Source organism: Podarcis melisellensis (assembly GCF_964234715.1).
Source record: "Podarcis melisellensis genome assembly, chromosome: 4".
Taxonomy (NCBI): domain Eukaryota; kingdom Metazoa; phylum Chordata; class Lepidosauria; order Squamata; family Lacertidae; genus Podarcis; species Podarcis melisellensis.
Window position 1 is genome coordinate 59,609,562 of NC_138531.1, and position 22,807 is coordinate 59,632,368.

The 22,807-nt window shown below is 41.4% G+C and overlaps 1 protein-coding gene across 22 annotated transcripts in view; it reads left to right on the forward strand.

Annotated features, from left to right (window-relative positions):
* The window catches only part of ROBO2 (roundabout guidance receptor 2), a 901,420-nt gene that overhangs the window by 615,812 nt on the left and 262,801 nt on the right, over positions 1–22,807 (forward strand). The window lies entirely within an intron of this gene.

The following is a 22,807-nucleotide window of genomic DNA, read 5'->3' on the forward strand; positions in this document are numbered from 1 at the left end:
ATCTATCAATGTCTGACAACAGAATAATGTCAGGTGATTGACACTTGCCAGCATCCCTTCCATAGTGCTTTCCAAATGCCTAATCCTTCAGAAGTTCTGTACAAAGGCTCCAGGGCTTGCTAAAAGCTTTGTACAGCTCTTCTCAAATGCCTGAAAACCAAGATAAGGAGCACATTTATCCTCCAACCTTGTCACACTTCAACCATTCTCACAGAAAATGTAAAACTGATAAACAGAGATTCTGCAATCATAACTGTGAGCTCTCTCTCCCCCCCCCCCCATCTTAGGATTCATTCAGGTGCTTAGCTGAGTTCTCCTGCACCACCTCTTAACATATCTTGGCCTACAACTCTTTTGTGTCATCATTTCTCCTACATGCTCACCAATTTCTTCCTTGCAACAGTTTAGGACATTGAAAAGCATCTATGGAAATCCTTTCCTAGACAGGCCTGTGTTGAAATTTTGTCGTCTTACGAAAACTGCTTTAAGCTCTCTAGAATTTGAGCTTTTATGTTGATTTTTATCTGTTTCTTTTTTTTAAAAAAAGTATTACTTATCTACTGGTGCTACAGCTATCATTGTAAGCTGTCTTGAGCATTTTAATGGAAAAGCAGGGTATAAATATTTTAACCATTCCATATAATATTGCCTTGCGAGCTGCATTAAAAAATAGAGCTAAAACCTTACCTATTTATTGAACATTATTTTTCCAGAGTTCTCCCTCTGAATTATCAACTAGTTGAGAATGTCTCTGGGCATTCTAAATAAGTAGTGGAAGAGTAAGTACACTTCCTCTTGCCAGGCTTCCTCTTGTCAGGCTTACAATGTGAAATTCAAAAAAGAACTTGAAGTATGGGATGGGAGGGATGCACATGCTGCAGATGTGACAATCACTTGTACATTTCCACCCACACAACTTGCTTTACATACCTTACATGAGAAGTGCAGTAAAAGAAATTACAGTACTACTTCTTCTGTTATTCCCTGAAAGAGATGCCTAATACATTAGTATTCAAAGTATATAGAGTCTAATATTTCCTTGTATTTTTCTTTAGTAAATGTTACAAAACAAAATGTCCAGCGTGAATGTCTGTAGTACCAAACTGTACAGTCTGAGTGATCTAGATAAAAGCCCATTGAAATTAATGAAAATTAATATATTTGACATTTATGACTGGCCTTGAAACACGGGTCTACCCATATGAATACAAACACCTGTCAAATATTCATATAGCTCTATTAAATTCAGTGCTGGGGCTAATGTGATTGAAATGTACTTCATGCGAAAGAACTTTCAAAACTCGGATAAAATTGTCAATTAGTTTACCTATATTTGTACTCATGCTTGGTGAAACTGATGGTTCTCTTTACTTTCAGAATATTGTTGTCAGAGCCAGTTCACATGAGCTTTGAATATATCACAGACCCTTTCTGCACAATGCTATAGTCATCTTGCAGTGGGAAAGGACTCCATCAAAACAAACATGAAATAAGCATGATAGTGACTTCATTCAGTGACTTGTGGCCACAACATGTCCTAGACTTAGAAGGTTCACAATGCTGGTTACTGTGATAAAATTTAATTTGTCTCAGAACAAAATACTATAGTTGTGGTTCATTCTTTTCTTCCTTTTTTGTAGGGAGGAAAGCAACAGCAAACAATTAAAATAACTACTGAAAAAGGCAGTGTACAGTGGTACGTCTGGTTGCGAACAGGATCCATTCCGGAGGCCTGTTCACAACGCGAAAAGCCCGCAACCTGAAGCGCCGTATCTGCACAGGTGCGCTGCACGATTTGGTGCTTGTGTGCATGCACAAAGCGTGATTTAGCACTGCTACGCATGTGTGAGCAGCGAAACCCGGAAGTAACCCTTTCCAGTACTTCCGAGTCACCACATGACGCAACCTGAAAAAATGTAACATGAAGCAAATGTAACATGAGGTATGACTGTAATGGAGCTGCTTTCCTAAAATTGTACAGTGGTATCTTGGGTTAAGAACTTAATTTGTTCCAGAGGTCCGTTCTTAACCTGAAACTGTTCTTAACCTGAGGTACCATTTTAGCTAATGGGGCCTCCCGCTGCGTCATCGCCACCACGCGATTTCTGTTCTCATCCTGAAGCAAAGTTCTTAACCTGAGGTACTATTTCTGGGTTAGCGGAGTGTGTAACCTGAAGCGTCTGTAACCTGGAGTGTCTGTAACCCGAGGTACCACTGTATTTGAAACATTGGTTCCAGTTTGTTTGTGTGCTTCTGTTATTAGTTTAAAAAGACTTCCTTTTGACAACCGCAGATGTAAACTAGCCTACCTATTCTAAACCTGGAGAGAGTAGTCTAGAATATGTTAGGTTAATAGTTCTGACGGCAATGAAATCACAATGCTTTTGTCACTCACGATTTAATTTGGCACTACTGTCTCTGCTACTTGGGTGGAATATGTGCTTCCATTTGACCTAATCTAACTGATCCACTATCAGAACCAGCATTTATGCCTACAAATGGGGTGGACATAGCAGCTGCAAAATCCAGATGCCAAGCTTCACAGTTTATATTTACAACAGTGCCATCTGGGTCTCTGGCTATTCCTTTTATTGTTTATTGGCTAGCTGTATAGCTGGCTTTGCTGGGCAGTAGAACAGCCTGTGGGATATTTTCTGGGTCAGATCATTTATGGGAGTATCTTGTAATTTTGATTCCATTTTTCCCCATTGAAATAAACTCAAATCCGGGTGGCTTTGCTCTTTTTATATATCAGAAGTGTGATTTTTGGAAGCAATAAAACAGGTGTTTCTTACTCAGAAAAAAACCCTTTTATCTTTATGAAGCAATGTATTTATTCAGAGGCTGCTTATACCACGTGTAAGACACTCAGAACTGATCTACATGTGCAGTCCCATAGCTACTTGAAATTGCTTCCACATGTTATCTTCTCAGCATCACATTGCTCTTTGTGGATCTGATGCATCAGCCTCTCATGTTTTCAGTAGCTGGCACTGAGGTTCACAAGGAATTACAGCAATGTTCCCTGGAGCATCCTGGAAGAAGACCTCTGAAGGATCAAATATTAGGACAGCAACTGCTATAGGGATAGTTGTTCTCATGTTAGAAAGCTAAACTAGGTTTTCATTGAGGTAGTAGGCAATCCATGTTCCAGTAGTCAAGCTGAGATTGTTTCAGAACAGTAGGTCAAGGAGGCAGCAAAAGAGATACATATACAGTTTCCAGGGCTGGATTTCTGCGCCCAGACAGTGTGTATCAATGGTCTTTTTACTCTACCTTATTCCTGGCCACTGAAAGGCAGTTTGAATAAAAACATCTGACACTATTGCCAGATGACACACACACTTGGATTTGGGTGAGTTGTGGTCTCCATACCTTAGGTAATGTAAGACTGTAAGTTCAGATGAAACCCCAGGCCTTGTTTTGTGCAGACTGAATGAGAATTCTTCACTTATCTACGCCACTATTTTTGGTTGTGCTGTGGGCTGCCATAATTGGCCCAACATTTTAGAAGACTTCTGTGGTGTACACAATATTAAAGGAAGGACCTGTATGTGCTTTGATTCAACATGGGGTTGTAATGCAAGCCACTTCCAATATTAACACGTGAAATGATCCTTAGAGGAGATGCCAATTTCCTTTTCTTTTATACTAGAGAATAAATTGCAGTGATCTGAAAAAGTCTCGTCTGAAATTAAAGAAGTTCTTCATCCCCATATTTTTTAAAGACTGAACCTTCAGAAGTGAAATGTATATTTAAATACTGCTGATGTCATGACAACCAAGTGCTTTCAGAATACAAAGAGTTCTTTTTCAAGTGTGGCCTTGAAGAATAAGAAAAAGGAATACAGCAGCACAAAACTGCTTTTCTCGAACAGGCAGTTAAGAGGAAGTAAGGTTTCCCACTCTTTTTTCCTGAACTTTTTTTGTGAGAAACAAAGGTGCTACAGTTAAAGTCATTTAATCAGAAACCATAAAAATATTACAGTTTGCATTATGGCAGCAAAGTAAGAAGAGGTAATTTTAAAAGAGTTGATATTACCTCATCAGGAAGGAAGATATCTTATAAGCTTAGGGCAGTTCCTCCAGTGCTCTGATGCCAAAGAACACATTTCAGATCTCATCTGAAGTGTGAATGTGAGAACAGTTTGTAGTTTCCCTGAAATATCCTTACACTGATTGGCACAGTTTCCATATTGAGAATAATAGCTTGGAGGCTGCCCATATGGTAATTTCCAGTCTGTGTTTAGCTGGAGAATAAATAGCTTATCAAACTATTTTGCTTGCATACAAATGTAGCACCTGATAACTTCTCCAATGAATGTTGCTGGTACAGTATATATCTGACATGGCTGTTATGTTGTAACAGAAAATAAAGCTGAATCAGTAAATTTAAGGGGCAGACATATATCTTGCTACTTTTATTTTCTTGATGGGATCAGGAATATTAATAAGAGGGTGATAGTTTGTGTTCACTAAGATTGTGACTGAATAGTGAGGTGGGCAAGACAGGAGTTTGGTTTTTCAGAAGTACAGTTGTACCTCGGGTTAAGAACTTAATTCGTTCCGGAGGTCCGTTCTTAACCTGAAACTGTTCTTAACCTGAAGCACCACTTTAGCTAATGGGGCCTCCTGCTGCTGCCGCGCTGCTGGAGCCCAATTTCTGTTCTCATCCTGAAGCAAAGTTCTTAACCTGAAGCACTATTTCTGGGTTAGTGGAGTCTGTAACCAGAAACGTATGTAACCTGAAGCATATTTAACCTGAGGTACCACTGTATGGCTGATTAAGGAATAGGAATTCAGCCTGTTTGGTGCTGCTCTTGCCTTTTAGCTGCCTGATCATGGAGTTTGCCTGTATGCCATCTGGCTTCTAGATAGATAGGTAGTAGCTGTGTCCAGGAGAGTTGTAGCACATCCTTGACTGGTGCACCAGCTATGACCTTTCCTTTTGAGAACAGATCCTGTCACACTCTTCCTTGTCCACTTCTAGGTTAGATCTCCATTTGGTGCAAAATTCAGCAGGTAGCCTGCTACCTGGAGCTTTGTATCTATTATCTTGTGACATCTAGTGTACTAACTGCATTGACTCCTGATTTATTTCCAGATGCAATTCAGAGTTCTGATTTCAGAATTTAAAGCCATAAGTGTTTTACTTAGACATACTGACGGAAGGGGAAATAGGGCAATTGCCCAGAGGCAGCACATTTGAGGGTACAGTGTTTCTGTTTCCCGGGTTGCATGCTAAGTCACCTGTCAGCTGTCTTACACTCAGCAAGTACCGGTAAATCAGAAGCATTTTAGCAGCACTAAAGAGACAAAGAGAGCTGCACCAATAGCCCATGCAGCAGCAAGTAGCAGATACACCCTCCATCAAGTAAATTATACTGCCTGCACACCCAGGAAGCGACTGGATGAGGCTGTTGTGTGATGCACACATAAACACTGTCTCATTCTCACAGTCTCCTTGCTTAAGTGACATTTAAGTTACCGTATTTTTCGCACGATTGGACGCACCGGACCATAGGACGCGCCTAGTTTTTTGGGGGGGAAATAAAGGAAAAATTTTTCCCTTTATTTCCCCCCCAAAAGCAGGTCAGGGAAACCAAACCAGGTCGAGGAACAGCGGGATAGTGGCGCTGCGCCTCCCTGCTGTCCCCCGAGCTTGTGGGGCTGGCTGATGTCTGCCTAGCGCGCGGGGCGCTCTGCTTCAGGGCGCCCCACCCGCCGGGCGGCAGGCTGCTATCCGCAGCTTGGGGAGCCTTGCGGGGAACTGCTGCAGGGCTCCCCACGCTGCGGATGTATGCCTGGCGTGAGGGGCGCTCTGCTTTAGGGCGCCCCACCCGCCGGGCGGCAGGCTGCTATCCGCAGCGTGGGGAGCCTTGCGGGGAACTCCTGCAAGGCTCTCCACGCAGCGGATGTGTTCCTGAAGTGCCGGGCGCTCTGCTTTCAGGGCGCCCGGCGCTCCGGGAAGCAGGCTGCTATCCGCAGCTTGGGGAGCCTTGCGGGGAACTGCTGCAGGGCTCCCCAAGCTGCGGATGTATGCCTGGCGCGAGGGGCGCTCTGCTTCAGGGCGCCCCACCCGCCGGGCGGCAGGCTGCTATCCGCAGCGTGGGGAGCCTTGCGGGGAGCTCCTGCAAGGGTCTCCACGATGCGGGTGTGTTCCCGAAGCGCCGGGAGCTCTGCTTTCAGGGCGCCCGACGCTCCGGGAAGCAGGCTGCTATCCGCAGCCTAGACACGGCTAGCGGAGACCTTGCTGGCGCCCAGAAGCTTGGGGCGTGCGGAGCTCAGCGCGCCCCAAGCTTCTGGGCGCCGGCAAGGTCTCCGCTAGCCGTCGCGGGGCTCTCCCAGGGCTAGCGGAGACCTTGCCGGCACCCAGAAGCTTGGGGCGCGCTGAGCTCCGCACGCCCCAAGCTTCTGGATTAGCGCAGTGGTCCGCTAGCCCTGGGAGAGCCGCGCGACGTCGCGGGGCTCTCCCAGGGCTAGCGGAGACCTTGCCGGCACCCAGAAGCTTGGGGCGCGCTGAGCTCCGCACGCCCCAAGCTTCTGGATTAGCGCTGTGGTCCGCTAGCCCTGGGAGAGCCGCGCGACGTCACGGGGCTCTCCCAGGGCTAGCGGAGACCTTGCCGGCACCCAGAAGCTTGGGGCGCGCTGAGCTCTGCACGCCCCAAGCTTCTGGATTAGCGCAGTGGTCCGCTAGCCCTGGGAGAGCCGGGCGACGTCGCGGGGCTCTCCCAGGGCTAGCGGAGACCTTGCTGGCACCCAGAAGCTTGGGGCGCGCTGAGCTCCGCACGCCCCAAGCTTCTGGATTAGCGCAGTGGTCCGCTAGCCCTGGGAGAGCCGGGCGACGTCGCGGGGCTCTCCCAGGGCTAGCGGAGACCTTGCCGGCACCCAGAAGCTTGGGGCGCGCTGAGCTCCGCACGCCCCAAGCTTCTGGATTAGCGCAGTGGTCCGCTAGCCCTGGGAGAGCCGGGCGACGTCGCGGGGCTCTCCCAGGGCTAGCGGAGACCTTGCCGGCATCCAGAAGCTTGGGGCGCGCTGAGCTCCGCACGCCCCAAGCTTCGGGATTAATGCAGCGCTCCACTAGCGGTGGGAGAGCTGGGTCTCCCACTCCTAGCGGATAGCTTCCTGAAGCCTGGAGAGCGAGAGGGGTCGGTGCGCACCGACCCCTCTCGCTCTCCAGGCTTCAGCGAAAGCCTGCATTCGCTCCATAGGACGCACACACATTTTCCCTTGCTTTTTAGGAGGGAAAAAGTGTGTCCTATGGTGCGAAAAATACGGTACTTCCTACAGCCTGGAGGTCCTGCCAACCTAGCAGTTCAAAGGCACGTCAAAGTGCAAGTACTGTAAATAAATAGGTACCGCTCTGGCGGGAAGGTAAATGGCATTTCCGTGTGCTGCTCTGGTTCGCCAGAAGCGGCTTAGTCATGCTGGCCACATGACCCGGAAGCTGTACGCTGGCTCCCTCAGCCAATAAAGCGAGATAAGCGCTACAACCCCAGAGTCAGTTCACGACTGGACCTAATGGTCAGGGTTCCCTTTACCTTTACCTTTACAGCCTGGAGGTGGAAAGCCAGCAACACTGACTGGCTGTGAGCATAACCTTTTCTCCTTAGAAGTAAGCACCTTTGAATTAAATGGGCCTTACTTGCAGGTAGTGAAGGCAATAGAGAGTTGGGAAAGTTCTGGATGTGTGGAGTACTTTCAAATACCTGAATGCTCTGTTTGCTGTTTCCTGGATTCTGAAATGGCTTGTGTGCATGGTGTCTTTTTTTCAAGGTTGGCAAACACTTGATATTGCATTGGAGGGGGTGAGAAGAAGAGAGAGAGTTCGGATCCACTGACCCCAACCAAGATGTGGGAGAGGTGATTTGGATTTTCACCAATGGTGCAGCAGGATCTGTTTCAATGAGGAAAAAGAGTACCAAAATTAAATTTAAAATCCCCTGCCTCTGATAGTTCTATTGGACTCTGAAGTTTCGAGCAGTAGGATTCTGGTATTATAAGGTCTTTCTTCTTCCCTTCTTTTCGTCATTTTTTAAAATTTCCCACCCCAATGAAATTATAATACTGCAAAACAATCTTAAGGCTTTAACAATCTTAAATTATATAGTAATAAAATTATGAGACAGTCAATTGAACATAGTTGTAGATATAACAGATATACCTGGAAAATACATATATGAAGGTGATGTAGACGGTGAAGTGGCTTCACTTGCATATACAGTGGTACCTTGGGTTACATACACTTCAGGTTACATACGCTTCAGGTTACAGACTCTGCTAACCCAGAAATATTACCTCAGGTTAAGAACTTTGCTTCAGGATGAGAACAGAAATTGTGCTCTGGTGGTGCGGCAGTAGCAGGAGGCCCCATTAGCTAAAGTGCTTCAGGTTAAGAACAGTTTCAGGTTAAGAACGGACCTCTGGAACGAATTAAGTACTTAACCCGAGGTACCACTGTATTCTGTAATACCAATAGGGTTTTTTGGAGGGGAAATTATCTTGAGATTTCAAACCAAATTATTGTTTGTATTGAACAATTTATTATTAAAGTGGAGGTGGCTAATTTCTTGTGCCTGTGGCAGTAGACAGCGCAAATATGATTCTGCCTAAATGGTTTGGAATCTGGAAACACAAAATGCTATACTCAACCACATGTACCTGCCTGCAAACTTTTGGTAGGATTCTGATGAGCTTCTGTTGCATGTCCTAGCTCCATATGAAGTGCAGTTGGTGGGTGTGATAGAAAAAGCATTCTTTATATACCGTATTTTTCGCCCTATAGGACACAGTTTTTCCCCTCCAAAAATGAAGGGGAAATCTGGGTGCGTCCTATGGGGTGAATGCAGGCTTTCGCTGAAGCTTGGAGAGCGAGAGGGATCGGTGCGCACCGACCCCTCTTGCTCTCCAGGCTTCAGGAACACATCCGCAGCCTAGGCAGCCCTGCGGGAGTTCCCGCAGGGCTGTCTAGGCTGCGGATAGCAGCCTGCCACCCAGCGCGAGGGGCGCCCTGAAGCAGTTCCCCGCAGGGCTCCCCACGCTGCAGATAGCAGCCTGCCGCCCGGCGCGAGGGGCACCCTGAAGCAGAGCGCCCCACGCGCCGGACAGACATCGGCCAGCCCCACAAGCTCGGGGGACAGCAAGGAGGCGCAGCGCCGCCATCCCGCTGTTCCTTGACCTGGTTCGGATTCCCCGACCTGGTTTTTTTGGGGAAATAAAAGGGTAAATATTTCCCTTTATTTCCCCCCCAAAAAACTAGGTGCGTCCTATGGGACGGAGCGTCATATTTGATGAAAAATACGGTAATTTCCCACTTTGTATTTATTTATTTGATTTATATACTGCCCTTCACCCGAGGATCACAAAAAATAATAAACAAATCAATAACACTTTCTGAACACCATTAGCCGCCAGTGGGGCACCACCGAGGACCACAACATTTTTTGTTGTGATGGTTTTCAACAACTTATTGATGGGCGCTTCCTCTTGATTATGTATTGTTTAAAATTCTTTGTTCCTCAAGGCGCCTCTGCTTGGTTCTTATGATTATAGTTTCATTCATTTAACAGACATTGTTAGCCATATTGGGAGATGCACTATGATGGCAGAAGGACAAATAGAAATACATTTAAAAATTATGCCGGATCAGGATATCAGTTTGCCAAACACACTGTGGCCAAAGAATATATATTATACTTGATTTACCAATATATTTGCGTGATAAGTGGCTGCTGTAAAACACATTCTTTTAGGGAGAGTGGTATTTATCCTCCACACTTTGCTTCTTTGTGATTGCCTTTATCTGTGCTTTTATTCAACTCCATGCTCTTTATTTATGGTGCATATAAAAACAGTTGTGGACATTCATGCATAAGTTATAACAGTGTAATGTTTTCCTCACACCTTGGGTTTTTCATATTGTCTTCATTCTGTTAAAAGAAAGGGCAGGCAGGAAAGAGAAACATCTACTAATAGAATTTTTGTTTTGTTTAGCTATCACTTTCAGCACTTCAGAGACTGCTCAGTGCTGCATGATTGAATTTTTCAGGCCACGTAAATCCATTGACTCATATCCAAACCTAGGCTGTCTCTTGATGTAGAAAATGAATAAATGAATGCATTTAACAATGAAAGAGGTTAAGTTAGGACATCCACCTGGTTTTATGGCTTTAAACTAGACACTTTAATATAGATCGCTCTCTAATTATTTCTTATAAATGGACAATCTATTAATGAAATAGTTCTCTTAAGTATCAATGCACTGTGGTAATAAATATAAACAGCTTCAATATAGATAAACATAAATTCTAGATCCCTTATTCTCAGTATGGTTTTAAAAGCTCCATTATATGGCTATCTTGTTTGTAAATTTTCTATTGATATTTCCTTTAAATGAGAGGTCAACAAGCCTATTAATGGAAATGCTGCTATGGAAGTTTTCATTGCAATCAAATTAGAAGACAGCATTCATGGCAATATTTGTGGGACATGCAAGCATGCAGGGAGCAGGAAGAATTTTGACTTCTTGGTGAGATTTTTTTCTTTAGCTTATCCAACATATTAGAATCTGGAGCTGTAACCTCACAAGCCTCAAAGAATAAACTGTTCTGATCTTGATTGCTGACCCATATAATTTATTGGTCACCAACACTAACACTGATATATGAAGTGTAGGATGGAACATGTAGCAGCCTGTCTCTAAATTGCTGATACTTCTGTTGAATGTTGTATTGTAGTGTAGTGATGTTGGCCCAATTATATAAATGTTACTATAGCCACTATCAAAACCAAACCAAAAGTTTACAAGTGTCCTACTGGTTTTAGAGGTAGGTATTAGTTACCAGTCCTCAGCGGTAGTTCTTGGTGGCGACTTGGCCAAGTCCATTTAATCTTTAGTCATACCACAACCATTGCCAAGACCTTGGTCTGTCTGGACCACATAATTGACATGATGCATGTGAAACATCCTTTTGTCCATTAGTATGCAGGAGATGGAAGAAGTGGGGTTCTCTGAGGCCCAAGAGGATCTGGTTGCACTGGAGAAGGTTTATGAAGAAGTGGGCAGACACCTTAGATGCTGTAGGTGAAGGCTAGGAGTCTTAAACTTCACACAAGCCTGCTTTAATCATTGACTGCTTTGTCTGGGATAAAAAGTAAATGGGAACCTGTCACACAGCATTCAATGTCAAAGTGTTTGTAATAAACTTTTATTAGTAGGATAATTTGCCCGTTGCTGATGATGCAAGCACTAAAGCAGGCTTCCTCAAACTCGGCCCTCCAGATGTTGTAGGCCAAAAACATCTGGAGGGCCGAGTTTGAGGAAGCCTGCACTAAAGTATTCAGCTCAATATGAACAAATAAAATCAGCTTGCATATTAAAGATGTGCCACAACAGTGTTATTCAAACTAAACAGCAACTGAAATATGGCGAAACTCACTGGCAAAGTGAGTTTAGTCAACCTAGCACAAGGTCCTAGTTCCTAGTTCCTAGGCAGTTAAGTGTAGTATCTGGAATTCTTATACTTCTGCGATGACCATTTCTGTTCTCTCTCAAATAAGGACATAAATAACTACACACTTTAAGGGAGTTTTTAATATCTGATGTTTTATTGTATTTTTAATATTTTGTTGGAAGCCGGCCAGAGGGGTATAATAATAAATTGCTGCTGCTGCTGTTGTTGCTAATCATATTTTTCTGTACTTACTTTTCTCATTTTAATTCTTACTACTTATTTTAATATTGCTTCTTCTAATCAGCAAAAATTTAGCTGTTATGGGTAAATTGTAACAGTGATTTAATTGACGCTTGGTTTGCACAATTTGGACTTCTTAAAGCACATACCCACTTAAGCAGGAGGACTGCTTCTTCTCTTTTAAACTATGGAGTCATCCCCCGCTAATCCTTCCACAGTTGTAAAATTCCATGGCATCTCCATTTTCAGTCCTGAAATTTCAGCAGTTTCATATATGTGTCTAGTCAGTTTTCATGTTTTGGAGCATGGACATTTCTTACTAATGCAGAACAGTTGTAAAATCATGTTTGACACCAGGAATACATCTCATGATGGTTATCAGAAGACAATTGGCAAATAGCAAGCTTGTAGTTTCTATGTTCTTGGACTACATTCAGAAACTTAATATCTGGAAATGACACGAGTATGTAGACACTGGATACTTCTAAGTGATTAATAATCACTCATTTTACTTTACATTCTTTGATTCCCCCCCCCCAAAGTATATGCCACATGGCACCTTTCATTTGGTGCAAGTCAATAGAATTGACTTCCTATTTTCTGAGGTTTTCTGATCTGACAAGTTTCCATAGCAAGAACATAGCAGAACCTACTGTTACAAAAAGTAGGTATGTGTATGCAAACTCAGATCTGCTTCTGGCACTTGGAATGGAGTCAATAGCACAAACTGCTGTTATACAACAGAACTACAAGTAAAATGTAAGAATCTTGCTGTGTATCTGCAAACCTGTACATGAATACATTTTGGGCCGCTGTCACTAAGGCTGTAATCCTATTCCCACTTACCAGGGAGTAAGTTTCATTGACCTCAGAACATACCTTTGAACAAAACAAGCATAGGATCACACTGTGAATTTATTATAATTGTTACAGATGAAGAACTGATGATGAACAATGTGGCCTCTTGATTGCGCATTGACCTAGATATTATGAGAAACTAGCTTTCCATTTTCAAGTTGCGCATCCATTATTCAATATTGTTGGCATCTGCATGATACAAGAATAATTAGGTGAGCCTTTGCCAACCTGGTGCTCCCCAGATATTTTGGGCTAATACTCCCATCACTCCCAGCCGGTATGGCGTGCTCCCAAAATGCCCAGCTTCCTACAACATGTTGGTTGGGGCAGTGGTAGGGGTTGTATAACCCTTGGGGCAATGGGTTGTATAACCCTTTTGTTGAGAGGCATGATCACCGTCAATAAATAAGGTATTTAATATAAGGGTTGTGATATGAAAGAGAAAGTTGCTTTTAAAGCAGTTTGGTAGGATATAGTCGATCTTCTAGATGTTTTGGACTACAATCCAGATATTTTGAGTTACCACCCTGCTGGATGAGTTATCCAAAACATTTATCCAAAACACCAGGTTGACGAGTGCTGATCTACAGGACAGGGTGAAAATATTAAGTTGTAGAACTGGGAAGTTATTTCCTTGCAGTAAGCCAATCATTCTGTATGCTGGCTCATAAAATGCATGATGCCAAATAGTAGCAGAATACAGTACACTTTTATTCAGTACACTTTTATGTAGTAGACTTTTATTCTGAATGAAATAGTTGCATAGAACTGCTCTGACTGGAGAAAGATAGCAAAGTATGTAAGTTACATTTGAAATTACTTATTTTCTAACTTGCAAAAGAAATCATTCATGACCTAGCATGTCTTTATCTCCAGTGTAGCTTGAGAAATAAAGACAAACTTGTGATTTCATGTGTTAACTGCATCTGGGAAGAAAAAGGCAGGTCACAGTGCAAGGAAAAAGTGAACACGAATAAATAAAGCAGTTCATTTGTAAGTGGGGTGATTCCTCTTGCTCATGCATTAGTTCTTGTGGTACAGAGGAGTAGTAATTTATTGATGCAGATGGCTATGTAAAGTGCATGCAATTTGTGAGGGGGCTTGACCCTTGACTGATGGGCCATATGTTGCAAAGCCCCAGAGGCATCATTTGACTGAATTCTCTTCCTCTCTCTGTCTCTGCACCTATGGTCCTTGTTCATTCACCACATATTGAACTATAGACTTTCTAACTCCTCCAATAAATCTCTAACTAATGGGTTACAGTTCCATAATTTAACTCTTTCCTTACAAAAGAAAAACCTTAGCTGTGATATTCTTTAGGTTCATTAGAATAAAAATGAAACAATAGAAGAAATAAGACTGGAAATACTGTGGACACAATCAAGAAAGAGTAAGGTGCTTTTACGTTCCACTGCTTTCAAAAGGGAGGAAGTTAAGCATGTATTTAATTTCCCTACTAAAATTAATGAAATTTAAATGTGATTATTTTTGGCTGGAGTGTACCCAAAGTGTTTCAGCATGCTTTAATACAGGTAATGGCTTTAAAGACTTGTATGCTTCAGTGAGAAGTATGTTAATTACAGCAAAATACAACATTCAGAAACTAGTTCCTGCAATATAGTGCAGACAGTTGACCATTATTATACCAATAAAATCATAACTAACATAAATAACATTGATCTAATATTTCACTAAATGCCAAAAACAGAACAAAAAATCTCTTACTTAAGCAGACTAGTTATCCATTTGACAAAGCTTTCCATCTTTATTTAGTAGTTAGCAGGTTTACAAATCACTTTTAAACCATTATGTGGCATATTTCATTCAATATTTTGTGATGATGAAATGTCTATTAAAATATCATTTCCTCCTCAACAACAGCTGTACGCTAGAAATGAAGAAAATTCTGTGAACTTATTGTAAAAGCTTTATATCAGAATCCACCTTTCTTCAAGAGCATTGACTACATTAGTTCAGACAATCTACGTTAGTGCTGATAAGTGTTGTCCCATGAGCACAAGGACCTTCACCTGCACAGCAGAACTTGCTCTCCCTGGGTACCTGCTCAAAAATCTGTCCTGGAAGTTATCCCAACCCTCCAGAGATCTGGGGCATGCAGGGAGAGGAGGAGAGGAAGTCCTGCTGTGCAAGGGGAAGTCCTTGAACTAATGGGAAAACTTCATTGGATACAAACCTAATTTTTTATTATAATGAACTGTCCAATTATAGTTGTATATATTTTAATACATTTTAATACACATAACACTGAGTTCAGAGATCATGTGTGTCATGCAACATTATTTTGTGTGTAAGATTTCTAGTCTTGCTGGTGATATGTATTGGACTAGAACTGTGGGTCATAAGTTACTAACATACGATTTTTGTGGAGAAATAGGGTTGCCATACGTCCAGGATTTCCCAGAGATGTCCTCTTTTCGGGGGCCAACATGAATGTCCGGGTGGATTTTTACATTTAACAAGATTTTAAATGTCCGGGTTTTTTTGTTTTGTGGGGGCAGGCACGCTCACGCTCGGGTGACATTGACCCACTGTGCCCTGAAAGCAGAAGTGCCATGTGGAGCCAGAGGAGAGCATACACAAGGTCTGCAGCGACTGCCGCCTGCAGCAAGGCTGCCTGCAGTGAAGATCAAGGGGGATCTGGGGTCCTGCCTCTGGCATCACTGCCATCTCGCCACCAGCATCACCTCCGCCAGACCAGAGTGCCTCTTTCCCTGGCTTGAGCTGGCTGCAGCCATGGTCAGCCCAAGCGAGGGAAAGAGGCATGTGGGCCTGGTGGTGCTGAAGCTGGGTGGTGGCAGCAGAAGCACCACCCCCATTTTGCATTCAAAGTTTGCCACATTCTTTCCTGGCACAGTCCAATATCGCTCCAGAGCGTGCCCTGCTATGGCATGCCCCAGTGCGTGTGCTGCCCCCACCAGCGTGTACTCTTGTTTGCTTTTAAGAATATGGCAACCCTAGGAGAAGCAAATTCAGAAAGAGATACATTTCCAGTGTATTTTTATGTGCTTGTGTGGCAAATTCATACAACTTTTTAAAGTTATAGCAACTTTAAGAAAGAGCAAGCAGCTGTGCCATAGCAAAATTGATTTGATCTTCTAAATTGTTGAAGCTATTTTAATGTAGAAGAGCTGTTGCATTTTGATATGCTCATCAGTTCCTGGCAGTTGACTTTCTCTTTAAAAAAAATAGCTTTCCTTCTTTTGTCAAGTAATTAGAGTTGAGAAGAACTCATGTGAGAGATCTTTATTCTGAGTTTGAACATGTAAAATATGAGACTGGAAATAAAGGAGATAGCCATTCTAAAGCAGCTTTTTAGATAAAGAGGGATAAAGCCAATAAATTGTCCCCAATCATAAATTTAAATTCCACTATACATTTGTTCCCAAAGGGTTTGGGAGGGAAAGCATGTAGGTTTTGAATTTTTACTCCTTAAAAAATAAAAAATAAAAATGAGACTGTTCACTATTCTGTTAGATCTTGTCTCTCTGGTCCAAAGTTATTCCAAGTAGCCACAAATAACTATTTTATTTGTTATTATTTTTTAATGAATGGGCCTATTTATACAACCCTGATGTTAATGGGATTTGCTAGGGCAAGGTTGTTTTACAACCTATGATATCAGAAGCACTCTAAAATTTGCTTCATTTTTCCATTTACAAATAATTCCTTTATTTAAAAAATGACTGAAGTATAGGTGTTGAATGGGTTTTTAAAATGAGATGACTTCTGAATTTGAACTGATTAGAGTTGAAAAAGAGAGATGGTTGCTATTATGAGATTTTCTCTTTTAATACTTAATATTTCAAGTTCCATGAAAATCAGTGGTTAGCACTCAAAGTAATAGAATATGACTCAGAAACATGAGTAATACAGAACCTATGTGTTCTAAAAGTGATTAATTAAACAACTAAACATTTAGATAAAGTAATGAAGATGTATTGTTATATCTAAACATTTCCCAAAAGATAATAAATCAAAGCTTTTCTTTTTTAATCACAGCAGCAGTTGTTTTTATTTAAAACAGTAAAATCCCACAGCAGTGGAATGACCATAATGAAAGTGCCAGTCAAGCTTCTCTGGGCATTCCACATCCAGGGTGTCATCACTTTAGAAGGCCCTCTTCCTATAACCTAGGCAAGGACACCTTTAGCAGGGCTTCTGAGGAAAATCTTAAGTTTCAGGTAGATACAGTGGTGGCTACTGACCACTGAGACAACTAATGTCTCATGGGGCTAGCCTACAATAAGAGTTGAATTGGGCAGTTGCTGTGCATCACAGTTGCTCAAAAGCCTGTAGATTTCCCCTTAATTATTTGTGAATTTATACGCAATTGCTATTAAAGCTTAATCAAAAGCAATCACTTTCCAGGGTCATTTAGAACTTGCTAGTTTAGGGATATAACAGTAGAACTCTATTAGAATTTCTGCAGTGAGGCAGTATCTCTATCAAACAAGACAGAAAGAGAATTTGTTCATTGCCATAGGAAACTCAATTATTAAGAGCCTTTATGTATGCTAACTAGTGCTAAGGAAGAGGCAAAATATTATGTTTTATAAAAGATTTTCTGGAAGGCAGCAGTACATGTTAGCAAGAGTCTGCGAAATTAATGCAGATACAGCAGGGATTTTCCCCAATTTATTACAACTGAACACATTGGTCGGGGAGGGTTTGGGGTGAGGTGGGGGGGGGGGATAATTCCTGATATCTTATTCAGCCTCTGACAGAGGCACTAAATACCAAATTACCCCTCCCTCCCTCCCACCCCACAAAGTGCAGAGACATAATTTTGAAAACTCCCTTAAGAAAAGCATGCATATGACATTGCAAAATGTTGTTCAATTCTTTCACTTTCTCCCATGGCTTACAGGTGCCTAGCAATGCAATCCTAGACCCACTCAAAAAGTAAGCCCCACTGCATTCACACTCCCAGGTAACTGTATTTTCAGCTAATGCAAAACAAGCTGTGTCTGCCTTTGTGTTTGTGTTTGTGTTTGGTGCAAGGCTCTTGTGCATTTAGCAACTGCCCTAGAGGGAAGATATATTGCAAACAAAAGAAATATTGCATTCCTTGGCTTGGCGATGACAGGAACAGTTTCATCTGTTGGATTTCTGTTCCATAGCTGTTAAAGACACAGGAACCCAGAGGCAATCCTAGTTAATGCTGGTGAATTTGCAGTTGTGTTTACCTTTTTGTCACCTTGTGCTTAATGGACTAAATTGAGAATATTTTAAAGTTGTAAAACAGTAAAACCTAAAATGATATATGGATGACAAATTGTTGTTGTCCATAATTATGATTATGCAGCTGAAACTTATATGGAAAATTAGGGCATTAAAAGTGAAAGGTTGTTACAGAAAATTTCTCAGATGATTCATTAACTCATTTTACTATGCTTAGGTACAGCAAAGTGAGGCATAAATTGTTTACTTATTTATTGCCTTGTGAAATCCAAGTTGTCAAAATACAGTACTGTATATGAAATCAGCTTGGCCTAACTACAGATCAAGAAGTAAATTTTAGTTATATTAAATCTATAAGTAAGCCACATGGTTACCTGAGAAAGCTAATATCTCATCAACTATAATCAAATTTCAGTTGTAATTAGCAGTCTTCGTAAATATCCAAATCATAGCTGGACTATTCCTTGCATTGTCCCAGGGTTCATAGTACCCAAGCAGCTAAATTACTTTAACAACTTAAATACCACAACATCAACAACAATAACTTTATTATTTATATGCCACCCATCTGACTGGGTTGCCCCAGCCACCCTGGGTAAAAATACAATAATAATAAGTTGGATAGCATCCATTTGATGCCTGTTCATGACATTTCCTGAAATGCCTATCTCACACTGCCTAACCGTAGAGCTGGCTTTTGACTATTCTGCTGATTCTTCAAATATGTAGAAACTTGGCTCACATCTAACACCACAATTTGGTTTGATGTGAGAAATTATTGAACTTAATTAACTCAGAAAATAATTCTCATTGATTTATAATGTTCCCTTAGATTGTCAGAAAAGCATTATAATGCCTGAGTTCTATTGTTCAGATTCTAATTCTAGTCTAAGATGGGTTCAGCTCTTTCTCTTCCATATCCTTTCCCTGTCCTACCTACCTACCTGTCTTGACTGTTGTCCCTCTACCAGACACCAAGGGAAGCAAGGAGACAGGCCTCTTTTACTATTTTGGTGAGCAAAGCACTAATATATTGTATTTTCCAAGGACTATTAACAGTAATAAGTCATCTGATTGATAGTTGTAATTCTCAGGAAATTATATTTCTTGCTGCTCCTGGCACCAAAGAGTTACGGAATTGAGGAAATTACTCTTGGTTTTCCTTTCACACTACCGGCAGAGTAGCAGCCAGGAGTGGAGAGAATGTTTGAAGGTTTACAAGGGAGAAATTGGGCCCTATCATGTACCCAGTGATGTTGGGGCTTCAGTGACTCATCATCACTCATAATAGCCAGTTGTCAGGCCCAATTACAAGTGTTTCCCCCAGTGTGGCACCCAGTGCAACACAGTAGGCAGGATTTAAGGAATGGTCATACGGTACAATCCTATGTACATCTATGCAGAAGTAAATTTCATTGAAGTCAATTTGAAAAGCGTGGTAAAGTATGCTTTGATGCACCTTGTACTTCATGGAGTTCCTCAAAATCCAGTTCAAAATCAGTGAAAACAGCTCTGGCTTTATAACATTGAAATACAAAATAATAAACACTGATCATTATATCTGTAGGGTAGGCAAAAGAGAACTGATCCTGCTATTGTTCAGGATGTGGAATGAGAGGCAACAACTGTGGGAAGGATTGGAAATAATTTATAAAAGAACAGCACTCAGCCCATAATTACTCATCATTTTTTGCTGATTTCAGCAGGGATGCTAATTTTTATGGATCCCATTTGTTTACTTCAGCCAGAGGAATCCCAGGAGAATCAGACTCGCTCTCTGATGCTGTAAAGCCAGTCATTTGTTTTTATCCAGTGCTGTTCCTTTGGGCCTCCCACATGCTTAAGTTATTTTAAGCACACAGCTTCTTAACAGCTGCATTTATCTACACCATCCTTGTTATTGTGACTGAAAAGAGGGGGAAAAGGGTGGTGGAAGAAGATGTTTCATGGAAAGCAGCACCGGGTTTTGGTAGAACATAACTGGGGTTTGAGTTGTATTTTTGTGTATGTTATTCAGTGCTATTTTTCTAGAAAAAGAGGTGCCAGAACTCACCATGAACTCTTCCCCTGTTCTCATATAATGGCAATGGAGCCCACCTGAGAGGTGCCAAAACTGAGTTCCGGTGAGTTCTGGCTAAAAAAAAAAGCCCTGATGTAAGTAAAAAAAAGAAATTAATTAACAATGCACTTTCCTGGGAAATGAACATTGCCGACATTATTCTAAAGCGTATTCAAGAACCAGCGCCTGAAGGCTAAGAGTACACTATTGTCCAAGCAAAAAGAGTAGGAAATATTATTAGATACATCACTTTTGTATGCTAAACTTCAACTACACCTTCCCATCAAAATCACCATTGTTCCTAGTTTGTTTTATTGTTTTTGTTATGAACAAAAGACACAATGGATGAACATTCCATGAAAACCAAAGGATCCCCTTCACAATATCTCTTCAAGTTTTAAGTACCCTGACACCATATGGTGAAAATAGAAGATTTTCAGAACAAGTATTTCATAACCCTCACCCCATGGTAGCTGACTTCAGCGACCTTCATTGTTATTTCATCATAGCATGGCTCTCAACAGCTGTAGTTACAGATTTTTTAAAGTTGAATTCTTTTTTTTTTTAAAAAAAACATATGCTGTCAAAGTCTGCTCTATATCTGATTATTTTAGCTATTTTTAGAGTAGAACATCATAAGAGGAAGTAGACAAATACTGAATTTTATTTTGGCGAACAACTGTTAATTTTGTGATCTAATAAGGGTTCAAACTGCTCAGTAGCAACACAGTGGGTCAGGGAATAAAATATAGATCACAGGCTCAAAACTGATTGTTTCAGCTTCAATTGGTTTATTGTTACTCAGTATTTCATTTAAATTAAAATATTATCTTCATGTAGAAATTAATACTATGAACTTTTGAAAAATATTAGCAATATAAAAATAGCATTGCAGTTGAATTGACAAAGCAAACAAGAGGTGGTTATTTCTTACCCTAAGTGAAGATTTGGCCTCTAACTTCCTGGTCATAACTTCCCCTAACTTTCCCATCTAGTTGCAGAATTTCTAAGTATTCTAGCTTTGTAGAACAAAGTTCATGGACACCTAGCCTGAGCCATGGACCAGGAACCTTTTGCCTAAGTGAGGGTATGTGAAGAAGAGTTGAATGGATAGCATAGCAGAAACATAAGAAAATAACAATCCTCTGGACACCTTTTATATTGATGAGGTACTGGACCAGGACGATGGAATTTTTCACACTAATTTATTTAGACAAACCCATGGGAAACTTAGATTATGATTGCCTGTAATCAAAGCATAACTGGAACCCCTGTTTGCAGAAATTCTTTATTCAGGTCACTTACTACATTGCTGGTTGAGTTTTCTGAAAGAGTTCAACAGTGTTATGATCCCACAGTTGCTGAGGTGTAGTTGTTGTTTTTCTTCAGATTCTTTGGCATCTTGTTATTCTAGTGTTCTGCTGTGGCACAAAATCCTCTACTATGGTTCCTTGCTGGTTCCAACCATTGACAGGGATGTGCTGACCACCTGTGCCTGCGGCAGCATGGCTACACCCATGCAACACAGAATTATTACTGATTGAATAAGCTTCTCCAGCTTACCTGGTGGTCTTTGACCTACTGAGATTAGTATGTTTTAGGTTGTGGGTTTTTTAAGGGGCACTTTTAATTAACACGGTGAATTACAAGTCTTTATTTTCAAGATTCTGCTTTTTCTTTTCTAATGATAATGGAAATGTCTAGGGTTCTTAACATCTGGGTAATTAAAGGCTACATGTAGCCTGTGGGTTGTGGTTTTTCCACTCTTAATTTGGAAGATCTGTGGTAGGAAATATGGACATACAGTAGGCTACATGCAATCAACCAGGCAGTCGCCTGCAAAATCTGTTGTATGTCTAGTGAGGTGTGTAGAGCGTGTTGATTATTCTCATTCTCTCTCTCTCTCTCTCTCTCTCTCTCTCTCTCTCTCTGTGTGTGTGTGTGTGTTGCCTCAAAAATGATCAATGTGGCTAACAACAAAATAAAAATACATGGCAATGATAAAACAGAATAAAATACACAAAGCAACAATGAAGAGTAGAAAAAAGGATAAAGAAAGCTAAAAGCTCTCTGGAAAGGTGATAAATTTGTCAAGATTTGTTGCCTCTGATTCCAAAATAAGATTTTTTAATTGTTTTTATCAAAGCATTGGGGATATACTTTAAGTTACTCTTCTACATACAGTGGTACCTCGGGTTATATACGCTTCAGGTTATATACACTTCAGGTTACAGACTCTGCTAACCCAGAATAGTACCTCGGGTTAAGAACTTTGCTTCAGGATGAGAACAGAAATCGTGCTCCGGCAGCACGGCAGCAGCAGGAGGCCCCATTAGCTAAAGTGGTGCTTCAGGTTAAGAACAGTTTCAGGTAAAGAACGGACCTCCTGAACGAATTAAGTACTTAACCTGAGGTACCACTGTATATGCCCATGGTATTCCCATTGCAGTTGGTTGTTGAATATTCTTGTATGTTTGCTTTTCAAACTAAGCCAAAATAACCCAGAGAACATATTATATAATAGAATTATTACCCAGAGAAACAAATTATATAGGGACTATAGTGAGCACTGAGACAATAAGGCTGAAATCCTATGCATTTCTACTATTTGACACAATGAGAACACATGTGCTCCAGTGGAGGTGGCTGTAACCATTTTGCTTTTTCCCAGTCATTTAAGCACAGCATGGTGTAGTATCTCAGCCAAGCTTAAGCAAGCTGAAAGGATTTGGGAGGAGCAAATCAGCTGCAGGTTCATCTCTTAAGAACCAGTATGCTTTGGTCACATCCATATTAGATTATTGCAGCAACCACTCTATAGGTCTGCATCAACCAGAATATTGCCTGGTATTTGCTGTTTCTATTTGTGCAATTTCCATATGCTACCAGTTCGATTTTCAGGCACAATTCAAAGTTTTGGTTATTATCAATAACCAGGACCATGTTGTTCCACAGTGGGCTGCCTATCTACCGAATAATGCATCTGAGATCT